At 33.7% G+C, this 12836-nt stretch overlaps 1 protein-coding gene across 7 annotated transcripts in view; it reads left to right on the top strand.

The window, feature by feature from the left end:
* Positions 1-12836, top strand: part of CDH18 (cadherin 18) — a 988723-nt gene that overhangs the window by 403537 nt on the left and 572350 nt on the right. For 6 of the 7 annotated variants that reach the window (XM_082453751.1, XM_082453750.1, XM_082453747.1 and 3 more), the window contains one exon: positions 2763-2905. The exons of the other annotated variant lie outside the window; for it this stretch is intronic. The gene's annotated coding sequence lies outside the window, so the exon portion shown is untranslated. The remainder of the gene's footprint in view (positions 1-2762; positions 2906-12836) is intronic. 7 annotated transcript variants of the gene reach the window in all.

Raw genomic sequence — 12836 nt, forward strand, 5'->3', positions numbered from 1 at the left:
AAAAAGCCTATCCATCATAGCCTTCAAAAGCAGCACACAGAGGCTTAAGGTGGACCACTGGCTTGAGAGGGTCTGGATGAAAGCTACCTGGTAAGCAGGTATTTGCCGAGACTGGCAGCTAGTTAAGCATTGGCACATGTGCCCCACTCCACTGCTTTTGGGCATATAGTCAACATTTAAGTCTATTGTTTTAAATGTAAAGCCTTTATCAATTTAGCTCCTTTTCATACTTAAGTCTTTACTGTTCTTACCAGTGTGCCTGCTGGAGCTGAGTTGCAAATTAAAAGTGTTATTTTAAATATAGTGACTATGTCTCGCCCAGAGCATTTTTCACTAGGAACTCTTTCTAGTCAAAAGATGTTTACTTCTAACGGGCATCCTTAAAGTCTTTCTTCAGTTGTTTTTAGGACTAGTCTTGGTTACTATTCCCATTCTAATCATACAGAGCCAGATTGTTCTATGCCTATGTCATTATTCATTCCAACAATATATACTGGACACGTATTGTATGGAAGCCCCGAACAGGGCATTGGGGCTACAGCTGAGCGCACAGGAAACCTGCTTTTCAGCTTCATGAAAGTAACAGTCTATGGAGGTAGATGGAAGATTTGATGTGTCATAACAGCTAACACTTGCTCACAACTTACTAAGTGCTAGATGCTCTTCTCAGCAATTAATCTGGTTTACATGATTTACAGCTGTCCCTCCGTATATCAGCAGGGGATTGGTTCTAGGACCCGCCGCAGTTATCAAAATCTGGGGATGCTGAAGTCCCATAGTTGGCCCTCCATATTCAAGGATCTAGAACACGTGGGAATTTTATGACATTCTATAAACATTTAGTTTTTGTTTTTGTTTTGTTTTGTTTTAGTCTGAGAGAGATGGGAGGTTACTGGAGTATTTTAAGCAGACTCATATTTTAAGAGAAAACACTGGGAAATCCACTGATACACTCTCATTCCCTCACTTTACAAATGTTTGCATCATGACCTAGAAGGACTAATATGTTTCCCTACAAAACTGGTGACAGAGCTGAGATTAGCACCCATGTTTTCTGACTCTTGCTTATACACTGTATCCTGTAACATTGTTCCTCTTCATTACATCACTCAGAGAGATCTGTGGACAGCAGCTGTTCAACAGTTGTGATTTTTAATTAATTACCGCTGTTCCAAGAAGTCAATGTAATTTAACGTGCCTCTGAAATTCACAAAAATCATCTATATCTATACCCATTTCTATCTATTCATCTATATATACATATATGTGTGTATATATAATCCCATATAAATAATATATAAATAATATGGGTATACATTGTATATGCATAGAAATATACAAAGTATAAATATGTATATAAAATGTTATGTTATATTTAATATAACATTAATTAACATGATATTGTTAAATATATATTGTGTGTGTATGTGTGTGTGTATTATACTTACAGAATTATCTATATGTACTTATATGAATTGTATCTCGGAAGAGCCACGCCTCAGGTCTCAGCTGAGGCCAGTTGAGTCTTAGGGTCTGAGAGCAAGACTCGAGTGTTAAATCTAGTTCCAGGTCTGAGCCAAGTGATTCTCATTTGCCCCAAGGTTATAAATACTCATCTGGGAGCAAAGAACAGCGAGGAGAAGGTCGGTAGACAGAGGCTTGGGGCAGCAGAAGAGAGGTAGTTTTATGCAACTTACTTTCCCGTCTCTAAAGTAATATTTAATTTTGCTAACATTTATTTTTCTAGGTTTTCTTTCTTTTGGTTCTTTTGGTTGCCACAGTCACCACGACAAATTCTATATTAAAAGTATAGGAACTTTATATTTTCCACAAATATCTCAGCTGAAGGTATTATCACTCATCTACCTCGTATTTAATTTTCTTGTGTTCTCCTTTCAAAATGCAGTCAAAAGTGTTACTTTTATAAATCCTTTCGGCCAGTGATACGTGAGTCTGATTTCATTTTTAAGAGGATACTTGAAAGCATTTCAAGATAACTGTCAGTTTGAAGAGCACCGTCATCAACTATTGTGAAAACAGAGATGATTAAAAAGAGAGACATGTTTCAGTACCCTGCTTAAAAGCCAACAATTTGATGAGGGCTGTTATAAAGAACCCTTGTCTGTACTGAATGGACACATGACACAGCAAAACAGGCATGGGATTTATTCAAAGGTAGTGTCTAAGGCACTGAGTTCCAGGGACAGTCAGTCTGGGTACTAGAAATTTGCCTGAAAATATTACTGTGTAACAGTCTGGTTGAGAAAGTTTTAAGCACTTGCAGGATATTATGTTTTTGTTTTATTTTAGAACATAAGACAAAAAAACTTACTAGTTGAGAACCAATGTACTAATGCTCTTTGTAGGGAGGCATAATTAATTTTGCCCCTTCTTATTTTTCTAGTCACAGGTGGTTTACAATATAATCTCTCCTTTCAGCTAATTTAAAGAAGTTTTCACAAGCCCTGCCCCGTTTTCATTGCCTTCCCTGGTTAATTTAAAGAAGTTTTCACAAGCCCTGCCCCGTTTTCATTGCCTCTCCTTCCGTTCCTCCTCATTCTACCTTTGGTTTTACTTGTTTCTGAACATCCACAAATTGGCGTCTGCAGAGAGTTGAAAGTGAGTGGATTCAAGTGGTGGATCAAGAGGGAGTGGGAGAGGTAGTCTCAGCCTCAGTTAGACCCAGGTGCTGACCCAAACCTCAGTCCTGTCCTCACATGAGTCTGGTGCAAGTTCTAACCTGTGGACCTTCTGGTCCTCAGGCCCTCAGCTCAGCACATCTTCATCCAACCCATGGCAGACACTGCATTTCCCGTTGTTGTCAACTCCAGTGGGTGATGACATCATCTCTGCTGAAGGTATCCGTTGAGTTTGCTGGGAAGCTTCTGAGACGCTGGGGAAGAAGGTAAGGCCATGGGAATCACGCTACAGGGGGGCTTTAAAGAGAAACAGAGCACAGATTAAATGTCTTCTGTTATTGCCACCAAGTACATTTCTTATATCCAGCTCAATTATGAACTCTCCCTCACACACACAACCGATAATACCTGGATAAAATCTCAGCACAATTTTTATGTTTACTTTTTCAGAAGTTCAGAAATAACAGAAGTAAAACCAATGAGTCACTGAAGTAGTAACTAGTACTGGTTTATTGTGCACACCCCAAAAATACAGTTTGCGAACTGGGGGTTCTCAAACCAATACATGAAATAAAGCTCAGGGGTATATTGTCTTAGAGCAGTTTTTATGGTGAGAAGCTCATGACTGTTTATTCTTCACAGTGATTGCTTATAATATTAGAATTTTCCTAAATGATAGGGAATTGGTTAGTGGTTACTTCATATCAATTTTGGCAAATTGTTTTGCTTGTGATTTCCAGAGGCGTAAACAAGATATGACCCAGTTCAAGTTAGGCCTGTGAAATAAACTGAATTAAGCTTTGCTTGTATGACTAAACTGTTTTTGGTCTGCTTAGGACATTTTCAAGGCTGGTCTCCATTTCTTTTTGATGATAACAACTTGTAGTTCTTTCCGTTTAAGAAACTGATGTAAATTTTAGCAACACAAGATGGAGGTTCAGCTGTTTTGTTGGTAATCAGCTCTTCCCCTATCATAGTGACTCGTGGTCTATCCTGTGGAAACTTCTCAGTCCTGTTTTTGATGGTGAAAATTCCACACTTACAGTCATTATCACCTGTATTTCCATGGTTTCAATTAATGATGTTCCTAGTGTGATGCTTTATGGACCCTAGCAGTAGTGCAAGGATAGCAGGAAGAGTGGAAATAGCAGAATCTCTTATGTCTTCTTTAAGTTGCCCTGTGGCCGACGCCTGAATGAGCTGGTAGACTCATTCCTCTTTTTATTTATTTATTTATTTATTTATTTATTTATTTATTTTTATTTTTTTTCATTCCTCTTTTAAGTTTGTAATCTGTTGGTGCTCTGGAAGGTTTGTAAACTACCACAAACTTTACTAAATGAGAGAGTATCTTTCACATTGCACAAAATGAGTCTCTGGTGAGTCCTTTCTGAATCAGCCTGTCAACAAACAATTCTAGTGGTTGCAGCAGTCTACCATTTTAGTCTATAATGACACCTATCCTGTTAAAGGCGGAAAAAACATCTCACTTTATATAAAAGTCATAATCATATGATTATATATAATTACTCCCCTCAATTAGAATTATAATTAGGTAATTATTTCTAAATGTATGAAAGTATAACAACATTCATACTAATAAGTGTCGATAAATGACAGATGTCCACACCCTTTTTTTCCTCAGTACAAATAATAGTGGGGGGGGGGCGGGTGGCATGAAGCACATTAAGATATTAAGTACCTTTTGAAAGATGGAGAGTAAATAGCAACTTGGGAGAGAGGATCAGAAAATGGAGGGTCAATGTACAGCAATTAGGACTAATTTTAAATGCTATGAAGTTACTTTCTGACATAAACACCTAAGCAAAACTCATCATATAACACATGAGAAAATAGTTTCTTTTGTTTTTACCAATGTCAGTATATGTTAGGGTAACAAAAAAATAGCCAGATGGAAAGTCTTTTTTAAGCTTAAGGGACACAGGTGTAAGAAATGGAAATTAAAATAGATATTGCCAGGTGGTCCTAATTGAATTTAGGGTTTAATGGCAGAGTTTATTGTAATTGGAACTCAGCATAGGTTTCTCCTTGAGCAAAAATTTTGAAACTCTATCCAGAGAAACAATTTTTAAAATGAAAATTTATACTAAACAAAGAGTTACAAGAACAGACAAAAGTTTCAAAATTATATCCCAACTGCATACCCAAGGAGTATTTCCTCTTCCTCACATTTGTATTATGTATTTATTAAGATTCTCTTGGGAAAAGTCTTTCTTTATTGAGAAATACGCCTGAAGAGTAGAATATTTCCTCCAGAAATATAAATGATAATCAAAAATTAGAAATTTCTTTAGTCAGAAAACTAAGAAAATATGTCTAATACATACAAAGTAATCCCTTTTAATATTTTTATGAAGACTTTACCATTGTTTGATACATAATAACTATTGCCTCAATTAGAAATTAATGAATAAAATTGGATATTACCCTATGGGCCATAATTTTCTCTGCTACTAGAAAAATGTTGTTAAAGCAAAATTAATAATACCCCCAAGTAGACAGGTATAACATTTATGTGGATAAAAAAATATAAAAATGGGTAATAGTAATTCCTTCCTGAAAACAACTGTATTTTTAAAAGAATAACCCTTTATCAAGAGTTAATAAGCACTCAGACCGTTGTCTTTATTTTGGTTCATGTCAAAATGACTGTAGCAACAGGAACAAAACTGGAAAATTTTCACTGCTACCTAATTCAGTTTTTCTTAGAATAGCATAGGCATGGGAATGCCTAATGAATGAACTATAGTGGTGTGTTCTTAGAAGCCAGGATTGTTAATATCTACAATCACCCAACATGTGATTATATCATCTTTTATAAAGAAAATTGGAAATCAGTGGAAGATTGGCATTTTGGTGTAATTGAGATTATGTTTATTCACAGAGTGTTTTGTTTTCCTTATGTGCTGCCAGACATCTGGATAAAAACTGAACATTTTAACAAAATATTAACATCTTTCCAAGTGTCTAAATATTGATTTGCATTTTATGTTTCACTCTAAATATTTGATGAAATTTAGTATTATCCACAAAATATAATTTGTTGTCTCTTTATCTTTGAAGTTATTTTCTCAATCTAGCATCCCACTGTTAGGATACTCTCTGATTTGGAAAGAGAGTGAATATTTGATGGAATTTTAGAGTTGGACAATATGAAAATAATATTGGCCCACCTTAATATCTGTGGCTAATAATTTTAAGAATTAAAAGGGTCATTTTTCTAAATCATATGTGGTATCTGTGGCTGAGTATAACAAGAACCTCTGTCTTATGCAATAAATGTCCTTTATATTCTTCACAAAACAGCCCTAAGCACTAAAATCATTAAAAGTAAAATGAGAAACTATGCAAGGGGCTACCAGTAGTTCTCATTACTGGGTAGCACATTCTTTGAAGTTCTAGTAATTGGAATAATAAAATAAAGTAAAAAATTGAAAATAAGAGATAAAAGGATTTATGTTTGCAGAAGATATGATTTATCATGCGTATCCAATAAAACCTTTTTGGAAGTATAGAAAAATTTAATGATTAAACTTGGGCCAAAGAAGTTCTCTTATAGTCTATTTTAATGTATGACTGCCATTGTTCTGAAAAAAAAAAAATCTGTATTTTATTTCACAATTAAAAACACTTGTGCTAGGGATGAAAGCATAGATTGGCACTTATTTTCTTTCAGCAATTTAAAGGTATTTTTCATCTGTCTTTCCAGTGTTTTTTTTTTTTTAATAGCCTATTGTTCCTTTGATGAAATATACATGATGGGCCTAGGTGTGGTTTTTTGAGTATTTACCTTGCTTAATACCTTTTAACAGCTTTGGGAACTTTAGGACTTTTTCTCTTCACTTACTGCTTTTTTCCCTATTCTCTCTCCTTGCTTCTTGAATTCCAACAATGGTTATTAGATCTCCTTCTCAAATCACTCTTTTAAACATTTTTACTCTTTTTGCTTTTGTTTTTCAGCTTACACATTTTCTATTGATCTACTTTCCAGTTCACTATTCTTATATCATTTTCAATCCGTCATTAAATAATTGATTCAGTTCTTAATATATTTTATTTTTAGTTCAAGAATTTTCATATAGTTTTTTCATATAGACTATAGTTTTTTTTTGTAAATACATCCTTTCAATAATTTTGAACATATTATTCACAGTTGATAACGTCCATCACTGATAACTTCAAAATCAGAATTATATGTGGGTCTGTTCCTATTGCCTCTTTATTCTCTTAGTCCTGGCAATTTTGAAAAAATATAGAGATCATGAATACTACTACTTTTTTTCTACTGAAGATTTACTGCCCTAATGTCTAGTGGACAGCTAGACTTATCTATCCCTTTATTCCTGCTTAGTCAGGCAACTCTCAGATACTTTCAGTCAGATTTTTTCTTTATAAGTTCTTATTGTTATAAAGTTCTTATTGTTATCATTTGAATAAGAAAATTAGCTAGGTACAAAACAACTGACCATCAGTGTTTAATTCTTAGTGTTTCGTGTAGAAAATCTGAGTTTAATGCAGTAACACCAACATGTATAGTTTAACATATGCTGATATTATTGTGACTTCTTAATTAATTCCATGTTGTATTTTTCACGTAACGTATTCCAAATAATTATATATTCTTATATTACTTTGCATATTAAGTAACTAGAGATCACAACGAAGAATACATGGGAGTTATGGGTACAAAGTTTTAGTTTGGGAAGAAGAAAAAGTTCTGAAGATGGATAGTGGTGATGGTTACACAACAGTGTCAATGTACTTTATGTCATTGATATCTACACTTATAAAAATGGTATAAATGGTAAATTATATATTTTACCACAATAAAAAGTACAAATTTAAATCAGTAGTCAAGAAATTAAATTTAACATGGTTTTTTTACATATAAATACTGCATTTTATTTAAGGATTCTGCTACTATGAATTGTATCTCAACCAGATTTATTTTATACTTTTTCTGTGAACGTATTACATTTGTTAATCTTTTCAGTGACATAAGCATTCATCTACTTTCTTCAAGTATTTGGATGTATATATAACAAAAATGCTACTACTATGCGTTGGGGAGATCCATAAAATTATACTTTATTTGCCAAAATATGGTAAGTGAAATAAAGACTAAAAAAAAAAAAACTAATGATTGATGGGAAGGAGGGGGTCATAGGTGAGATGGACCTTGAAAGATATAGATAAATATTCCCATGATAATTTAAATTGTTAATACCAATCAGAGAGAACAGTTTACCTCCAATAATGGTGTTAAAATTTATAAATCATTTTATTAAGTGCTCAGACATTTAAAAATGTATTTAGAGATATATCAAGAGTAGGCCATTGCAAGATTCAAAATATTTTCTTTTTAGGCCATCTTTGTCATTTCACAATTTCAGCTAAAATGTTGTATGACTTTCTTCTCCGTACATGCTTCAAGGATAATGCCTTCTGGTCTATTTTCCTGGTTCAGCAAAAATACAAATTCCAAAGTCTGTAAAACAACGTGGGAAACACGTTTTATGTCAGTTTCAAAGGGAGCACTATCTCTTCCACTATAGTGGCAAGCATATTTTGCATCAAGAGGAGTCCTGTAAAGTGATATCCTACAATCCAAAGGCAGGTGGGCCATTTGTTTTTAACCTACCTAAATGTTGCCAGATACTTTGTTGTGCCCCCTGTTGAAATCATTCTGTGATGCTTTACACTGATGCAGCACCTTGCACTGAAAGAAAACTGCGATCATCTTAATAATGAAATCCCTTGCTGTCAAGGGAGGTTAGCAGAAAGAAATCAATATCCTCCTTTTCCTAAGGTTCCAAAGTTACATAGTGAGGCAGCAAAACAAAGCCTCTTGATTTGACTATATCTTTTCTCCTAATCATTGTAACGTCACCTTTGGCTATGCATAACTGGGCTCCTTTGCTTAATGTCACCAAGGTACTAGGATATTTGTTTGTTATTTCTACTGAAAAGTTTTATTTTTTTTTAATTTAAAGTATCACCTTCTCTTCATTTGAAGCAAAGCCCGTATTCAAGTCTTACAAAAATACAAAATTGGGCATCATTATTTAATTATAAAAACTTTATATGATAAATCAAATAAACAGAACTGGTGATTGTAATAAATGAATAAAGAAATCACTGGCCTTCTGATAGTTCAAGTAAATTAGCAATTATAAGCTAAACAAGAGATCCAAAATTGACAGAACTCAAATAGACTATTCTAAGCTGTAATAATTGTAAACAGTCATATTTACATTTTTACTTTAAATACTTTTTGCATATTACAATCTAACTTTTAAAAATTCAGCTTCCTTTCACTTTTGTATTTATATTTTGATTTCTGAATTGTTGAAGATCATGAGTATCTTTCAGTTTTCTCTTCTAGAATTGGCTCCATGGCACAGATTCATGAGTTTGAAAGGGAAGCACATTCATTTTTGATTCTACGTCCGACTTTTTGGAATTGCTTCCCTTAAACAATCTCAAATACACATATTTCAATACACTAACATTTTCTCATGGTATAACACTTTTACTATTTTCAATAATTCACTAAGATTCTTTGTAATGACTATCCAAAGATAAGTCGTTTAATAAATACGGTTTTCTCCAGAGGTCTAACTAAATTAAGTCCACATTTGTGGTTTTTTTTTTTTTTTTAAATCATGGTCCATTTTTTTTCATAGTTCACATAAGATTTTTTTTTAAATTGAAGCATAGTTAATTTACAACATCATGTTAGTTTCAGGTGTACAGCAGAGTGATTCAGTTATATATTTTATATATATATATGTTTGTTTCCTGTTCTTTTTCAGATTACTTTCCTTTATAGTTTATTACAAAACATTGAGTATATTTTGTAGAATAGTAGATACTTGTTGGTAATTATTTAATATATAGAGTGTGTGTATGTTAATGCATCCTCCTAATTTATCCCTCCCTGCCCCCTTTCCCCTTTGGTAACCATCAGTTCATTTCTATGTTTGTGGGTCTATTTCTGTTTTTTAAATAAGTTCATTTGTATCTTTTTTTTTTTTCAGATTCTGCATATAAGCGATATCACATGATATCATTTGTCTGGCTTACTTCACTTAGTCTGATAATCTCTAGGTCCATCCGTATCACAGTCCTTATTTTATAATCTTTTATTACTTCCTATATTCATTTAGAGACCTTTTCAAATTGTCACACTCACTCTAAAGTACCTAAAGACTATATTTAATCAATTGACAAGCCAAGTACTTCTCGATTTTTCAGAGCATTGTTAGTCACCAGATAGACAAGCTTTGTCACTATCAAGTTCACTTTCTGGAAATAACAATAGGAACATTGGAAAAAATGATCTCTCTTAAGGATCACCTATTAAACTACTCCAATGTCATGATGAAACTATTAACAAGTAATGTGGCAAAACTGAACTAATTTTTTAAAAGAAAATAAAATAAAAAAGTATTTCACAGGCAGCAAATTTTTATTAACTCAAGTCCTTAGGATCCAACTAAAGATATTTGGCCACTGTTCTGCTCTAGGGAGGTCTTATAATAACAATAAAATTGTCATAAAATAATATGCCAGGCAAAGCAATACTTTGTATAGCTTGTGCCGAAATCTTGATAACTTTAAGAATAAGAACCAGATTAACATGAACTCTGGGTTTTCATTTTTAACATTTTTCATGTAGATAGCACTCATTCCAAATGTTAGTATGGAGTGTTCAAAATAAAATGCAACAATTGCAAATTAAGTGCATTTATTTTGGGGCATTTGATTTGTTGATTTTGCAAAAGACTAGAAGAAATATTTATGTACATATATTTCAACTGTTTAGCATAAGAACCAAGCTGGGAAGAAAATGTATGAGATAATTATCCAAGATTTCCTATTACAATTACACTAAAGAATTTTGCCATTAGGTCACATGACTAACATATAGTTTAAAAAACAAAGATTCAGGAAAGTCTACAGAGACAATTCAAATGTTCTATTTTACCATGGTACCATGTTGTATTTTACACTAGAATTTAAAAAAGGAAAAAAAAAAAAAACAACTGTTGGGTTTGTTTTACCTGACATATTCAGAATTAAATAATTATTCAATAATATTCTTCATTAAACCATGGGTACAAAATTTAAGTTTTTTTTTTAATAAGCATGATAAGTTAGAAACTATTTTTTTTCAAAATATCTTTATACTGTTCAGAAATATCATCTCTCTTCTGTGTTCTCATTTTACAAGGCTACCAGGAAAACCAGCAATATAAGCTGGGGTTTTGTCAAGCATTTTTTATTCAAAAGCCAAGAAGGTTACTGAGTGGTTATAAATCTAAACTTTTCAGTGTTGGATTCAAGACTCCTTTTAGATGTTTTGAGAAAGGAAAGAAGAGTAAGTAGTAAATCATACAAGACTAGGATTAAGGACAATGGACCAGCTTCTAGCATCATGATCATGGGCAATTTAATTCACCATTTGAATTTGCTTCGTCCATGTATAAAATCAGAATAATTCTATTTGTTAGCATGCTTTCAGCTATAAGTTTTAGAAGAGCCAACTGAAAAAGGCTTTAACATTAAGGAACTTTATTAACTCACCAAAGAGCTTAGGGATGCTGCAGACTCCTGGCCTGAGCCTGTTTTCTGGCCCTGTGTTGCTCTTATTGTCCTGTCTGCATGTTCTACCGTATGCTGATTATGTCCATGCAGGCTGGCTCCCCTCATGGACAGAAGTTACCTGCCTGAAACCTCGAAGACCAAATGCGTCCTTATTCGCATCCAGCAGGAAAGAAATAATCTGTATTCCTGTGGATTTTCTCTTTAAGATTGAGAAAGTATATTCCAAGAAATCTCTAGGGAAACTGTCTTTGGGCATTATTGACCAGAAGTGGGTCACATGAACATTCCGGAAATAGTTACTGGATGGGAATAGCGTACCACTACCCTCAGTCATGCCTACATCTTTGTCAGTTCCAAGTGGATATTAGGGAGTCAAATACCGTGTGTGTGTATAGTCAGAGAATTAAGTGAAATAGTTTTTGTAAATTATCAAGTATAGTACCTGCCATAAAATAGGAGTTCAACACATTAAAATGTTGCCAGGAGTGGGGATAGTAATGCTGGTGGTGTCTATTAAATATTCCTGAATTTAAATTTTCCTTGAACTATATTTTCTGTCTAATATCTGGGTTGTTAATTACAGACCATCCATTCTTTTTTACTAATATTGATTTCCTTTCCTGTGTGTTAGTATAATCCAGTTGTGATATCTGTAACATTGCCAAATGCAGGGTTCACTGAGTTATTGGGCCAGCTTATATTCCTTCCCCCTCATAATTATGTTTAGGACACTTTGACTTTATGAATTTTAGTGAAAAGGGTCACCATCCCAGTTAGAGGAGTCTGGTCTTCATTATAAGATATTCATGACCTTAAAGGGCTTTACTTTCCAACTTCAGCTTAATTGACCCTTACATCCATTATTGCTTTCCTCTCTCAGCAAATCTGTTCTTTCCCTTAAATCCCAACCCAAACTGCAACAGTCTCGATTTGGCCCATTCTATCTCCTGGTGCCCATTTAGCACCTACTTGAAATCCTTGCTTGAATAATGTGTGCTGTAGCCTTTTCTTTGTATATCAGTTGCTTTATAATTGTACTCTACTTGTTGGACATGTATGACTTATGTTTTTACAAAACAATTCAACATATTTACCAAATCCTGACAGAGGGGGTGTATTTGTTCCCTAGAACTGTTGTAATAAAATACCAAAAACTGAGTGGCCTCAGATACTTTGTAGCTTATAGGTGGGTGGTTTCCTTGTGTCTTCACTTAGTCTCTCTTCTTTGTGTCTCTGTGTCCAATTTTTCCCTTTTTTTTTTTTTTTAATAAGGACACTAGTCCTATTGAACCTCATTGTAACTTGATTACCACTATTATAAAAACTCTATTTCCAAATAACATCACATTCTGAGATACCGGGGTGGTGGGAGGGGGTGGTTAGACTTCAATATATCTTTTTTCTTAATTGTGTGTTTGTTTTAGAGGTGGTTTGGGTTCACAGCAAAATTGTGCAGAAAGTACAGAGATTTTCCATGTATCCCCTATCCTCACACTGGTATAGTTTCCTCCACACTCTACATTCTCCTCTGAAGTGATACATTTTTTAAAAAATTGATAGAGCTAT

This window comes from Balaenoptera physalus (assembly GCF_965194825.1).
Source record: "Balaenoptera physalus genome assembly, chromosome: 3".
Taxonomy (NCBI): Eukaryota; Metazoa; Chordata; class Mammalia; order Artiodactyla; family Balaenopteridae; genus Balaenoptera; species Balaenoptera physalus.